Source organism: Onychostoma macrolepis, chromosome 21 (assembly GCF_012432095.1).
Source record: "Onychostoma macrolepis isolate SWU-2019 chromosome 21, ASM1243209v1, whole genome shotgun sequence".
NCBI lineage: Eukaryota > Metazoa > Chordata > Actinopteri > Cypriniformes > Cyprinidae > Onychostoma > Onychostoma macrolepis.
This window is the reverse complement of record NC_081175.1, coordinates 792,846-797,672: the sequence shown is the minus strand read 5'-3', so window position 1 is coordinate 797,672 and position 4,827 is coordinate 792,846. Positions and strand designations below refer to the sequence as shown.

Here is a 4,827-nt window from a genome sequence, read left to right as displayed (position 1 = left end):
TGCTTTACCGTCTGCGCCACTGAATCTAACAATTAGCGGCCGTCTTTTGCCAATTTGACTATCCAAATCATACGTTTATGGGTGGAGTTAGTGTAAATAGCTTCTTCCAATAACATGGCTATTTGCACTTAAATAGACACTACGATTTTTTTTTTTTTTATATTCCCAACAATTAAACAGTTGCCCACAGAAAAAAATCAGGGGGTGCTGCAGCACCCTCAGCACCCCCTCTTAGCAATTGTTGTTAATGACAGCCCTGTCTTTGTATTAATTTGAAAATATTTTGAATCTTGACTGTTTCACAATGAAGTTTATCTTTGTGACCATTATTTGGGGATAATGTACTGGCAGAAAATTACCAGGACATTTCCTTCAACGTTAAAACGGAAAATTCTGTAGATTTACATTTTCATCTGTACCATAAACGGACAATCCTAAATGCATAAATTTCTAAAAAATTATAAATTCAGCACAATATATACAAATTGAACATGGTTTATTTTTACCTCATGTAAACATTCTTAAAAGTGTGTTCAGTAGCTTTTATTTGCCTTAAACAGGTGAAGACAAAAATATTATTACATCAATTAATTTAACAATGTGTTTTAGTTTTAAACAGCACCAGGCAGAAAAAAAGAAAACATGAGCAGCTACTTGTACAATATTGGTGTTGCAATCGAATAGTGGTCACAAAGATAAACTTCACTGTGAAACAGTCAAGATTCAAAACATTTTCAGATACATGGGAAAAAATTTATACAAAGCCAGGGCTGTCATTAATAACAATTGCTACAGACTTCTAGTCAATAGTTAAGTGAAATGTTATTTAAAAGGACAGTTCACATCAAAAAATTTGAATTCTGTCTGGTACTGCAAAAAAAAACCTCTCTTGTACATCATTAGAAAATAAAGAACAAAGATTCATGCACTCATGCCTGACATTTCAATGTGAAACTAAGAGAACTATACAATCTAAATTAAGAGCAGGGCTCCAAGTGTTTGTGTGCTTTTAGTATCTCTTGCCATGTGCCAGCTTGGGGAAACTACTACTTTTGTTTTTTTTTTCCTTCTGCTGCATGTTCAGTCCAAGTTCCATGTTGAGATCTGAAAAAAGCTCAAATTGTACATGGATTCTCGAAGTTGTTCATACATGAGTCTTGGAAGCGTAGGTTCCCTTCATCTGAACCGTCGACCCTCGTTCAGGATTTCTTCACAGGAAGACTGGAAATGACAAGAAATTAAATGAATGAAAGTGAAGTACAGAGTAACGTGCAGAACAGGTTGAGATTGAATTATCAAGTTCCAGTTCAAACACTGTTTATAAAATGCTAAACTTGCATTTCCAGTGGTCTCCAATTGTATCCGTCGTGTGATCTTGTCAACAATGTTTTATGATATACTTAAAGGGTTACTCCACCCCAAAATGAAAATTTAGTCATTAATCACTCCCCATGTCGTTCCAAACCCTTAAAAGCTTTGTTCGTCTTCAGAACACAATTTAAGATATTTTGGCCCAGAAAAATATGAAAAGCATCGTCAAAATAGTGCATCTGCCATCAGTGAAGCCAACTTTATGAAGTGATGAGAATACTTTTTGTACACAAAGAAAATAAAAATAACGACTTTATTCAACAATTCGTCGCATCTGCGTCACAGTAGCGCCATTTTGGAGAATACCCGCTGAACGCAAACTGCGTACGCTGTTCTGTGTCAGCCGCACCACACGGATACGCTGTTTTTGTTAAATAACGACTTGAATAAAGTTGTTTTTATTTTCTTTGCGTACAAAAAGTGTTCTCGTCGCTTCATAAAGTTCAGATTGAACCACTGATGGCAGATGGACTGTTTTAACGATGTCCTTATACTACGTTTCTGTGCCTTGACCGTGTAAGGACCCTTGCTGTCTATGGAGGGTCAGAAAGCTCTCAGACTTCATCAAAAATATCGTAATTTGTGTTGCAAAGATGAACGAAGGTCTTATGGGTTTGGAACAACATGAGGGCGAGTAATTAATGACAGAATTTTCATTTTTGAGTGAACTAACCCCTTTGATTATTTTCAACTAAACAGCAACACAATAAAATGCTTTATACACAGTTTCATTACATATGTTCCGTACATTTGTATGAATGCCAACGTAGGTGCCGTCTCCTCTGGATGTTTATGTTTAAAATAAAATGAAGAGAATGTGTAGCTCAGCCACAACGGGGGAGGAAATGATAAGTTATTGAATGACAGCAATCTGGAATCACAAATAACAAAAGAATAAGAAATTATAAACAACACATTGTAAATTCAGAAAGCCACTCCAAACATTGATTAAATCTTTCCTACACAAAGAACTTCAATAACAAAGTCAACTGAATAAACAACTCAATTACTAATTTTTGTCAGTATTGGACATCCCTAAAGGTAAATAAAAATGGAAGCATATGGGTAGCAAAATTCTATTTGAAATATGCAAAATGACAATGCATTGCAATACATAAAATGGCAATGTAGTTCTGTATTTTTATTTACATTTTGCCATACATGTGTCCAAATTTTAGTGTAAAATGAAAATTCAGTTATATAATTTACATTTGCCATTTTCTACACTAGTTTTAATATGCAAATTAAACACATATTTTAACACTTTATAAGTTAATTATTCACAATATTAAGTTAATTAAAACAAAAATTATTTGAATTTTTAATAACATTAATAAAATTGTTAATAAAAACAATTTTTATTGACTTTAAATTCATAGCGAGGTATTAAATGAAAATTCAATTGAAACGTCTTATATGTAAGCGTCAATGCATTTAAGAAAAATAAAAGACATTTAAATCACCATTTTGCTACCCTTTTGATGCACCCTTGGCTCAGAATGCATCCTCAAATTCTCACTGCATTTTTCTACAATTATTGTTATATCTTATCTGTTATATAACATGAATAATACGCTGAGACGGGTGCAGTGTCAACTCACTTCTTATTTACTGAGAACTCTGGAAAAACTCCTTTTCTTCATTGATAACAAAACATACACACGGGAGGAATCTTGAGCGCCCTCTAGTGCGCTGAAACATTAAGTGCATACATTACAATTATCATGCGGTATTATGATGAAAATGCAATCCCAAGTGTCCTTCAGTCTAAATGCATTTAGGAAAAACAGCAATTAAATGATCATTTTACTACAGTCTTGGCTTGGACATATTAAACATATCTAATCAATTTGTGTAATACATTTTCATTTTGCAACTTATAAAGCATTAAAATATGATTTTATTTTGCATATTAAAACTAGTGTAGGAAATGGCAAACGTAAATTATATAATTGAATTTTCATTTTGCACTAAATATTGCACATATGTATGGGAAAATGCCATTTTACATATTGCATTGCCATTTTGCATTTCAAACTGAATTTTGCTCCCCATATACTTCCATAAATAAAAACTGTAGTGTTAATAAATAAAACAGAATACAAACCCTTGATAAGAATGCAGGGAGTACTTGGGATGCACAATACAGCAGCAATTACAACCTGTCATTAGAAAAGAAAACAGAAGAAACAATGAATGTCATGAACTGCTGTCCCTTTAAAACATGACTCACATCGACGCACATCCCAACTTTACATCAGTCAAGACATTTTAACTTATTTAAAACTGTCACTAGCCAAAAATGGTCATTTTGACATAATGTTGTGTGCTTTTGTCCGTGTAAGTGCGAGAGAACTCTGAAGCGTGTCTGAAGCGCGCGCGTTCACCGACAGCGTGCCAGTAACGTTACCGAACAAACTTCTCGTGTGTGTGTGTGTAACAAACAAGACAATAAAATGTCTAAACCTACCTCGTTTGGCAGAAAAGTTGCGTTATCCTTGAAGAATTCCGCGATGTCAGATCTTCACCTAGTTGTATAATCTCTTTTAAAGAATAAAAAAAAGTCGTAATGGGATCTTCTTTTCTTGACAATTGCTCTGCCAGCTTCTGTTGGAGGCACACAGCGCTCTAAACACAGTTGTACGACACTTCAGATTTAAGGTTATCACAGCTGCTTAACATCACCTCAGTAACGTTAACATGCCGGATGCTTTACGGCACGCGCTGTAACAAATACACCGCATCAACGACAATTAAAAGTTAATAAACTTATTGATAAAGCTGAAAGTGAGCACACTGTAACAGGTAACTTACCTCCACGTCGAGTGAGATGTGACGGTGTGCTGAAGATGTCAAATGCGACGGCTCCGAGCCTCCGACATTCATTGCAAACAAGGAAGACAGCATGCAACTAAGTTAACGTTACAGTTTGTTACATTTCTCAAATCCGACTTTAAAATGACATTTTTTACCGAGACTATCTCTGTGAATAATGGCGTCTGCTCTAGCGCTGTTTTCGCGCCGATAATCGACTGAGCTTCTTGTTCCCACAATGCAAAGCGTCATTAAAAAAATACGGAAAAACACCTGTAAAAACCAAATATGGAAAATTCCTTCAAATTATTACGGTATATTGTACTGTATTTTTACGGAATTTTTTTACAGTGCACCTTTACGATTCCTATCGCTTCTTAACAAACAGTAATTTGCTATATGTATCTCTGTGTTGTGGGGGCAAGAAGGAAGCATGGCCCCTCACAACACGGCGCATGTCACCTTCAGCACCATGGAGAGTACTGGCAGAGGAGGACACAAGGGCAGGGTACCCAGTAATGTTCAGGACCAGGGATAGCTCCTCCAACACAGGTGTGCACTGTTTCCCCGCTGATAGGGAGCCTCAGCTGCAGGCGGTTGGGCCAATTAGCAGACACATAAAAGAGAAGTGATGGAGGTGAG

At 35.7% G+C, this 4,827-nt stretch overlaps 1 long non-coding RNA gene across 2 annotated transcripts; it reads right to left on the bottom strand.

Annotated features, from left to right (window-relative positions):
• Positions 1–689: 689 nt before the first annotated feature.
• Positions 690–4,693, bottom strand: LOC131529536 (uncharacterized). 2 transcript variants are annotated; one of them, XR_009268119.1, is made up of 6 exons: positions 4,186–4,693; positions 3,842–3,999; positions 3,479–3,533; positions 2,973–3,063; positions 2,120–2,242; positions 690–1,221 (listed from the first exon to the last, which is right to left on the bottom strand). It is a non-coding gene; the product is annotated as an uncharacterized LOC131529536 (long non-coding RNA). The 2 variants fall into 2 exon arrangements; XR_009268118.1 differs by lacking the exon at positions 2,973–3,063.
• Positions 4,694–4,827: the final 134 nt, after the last annotated feature.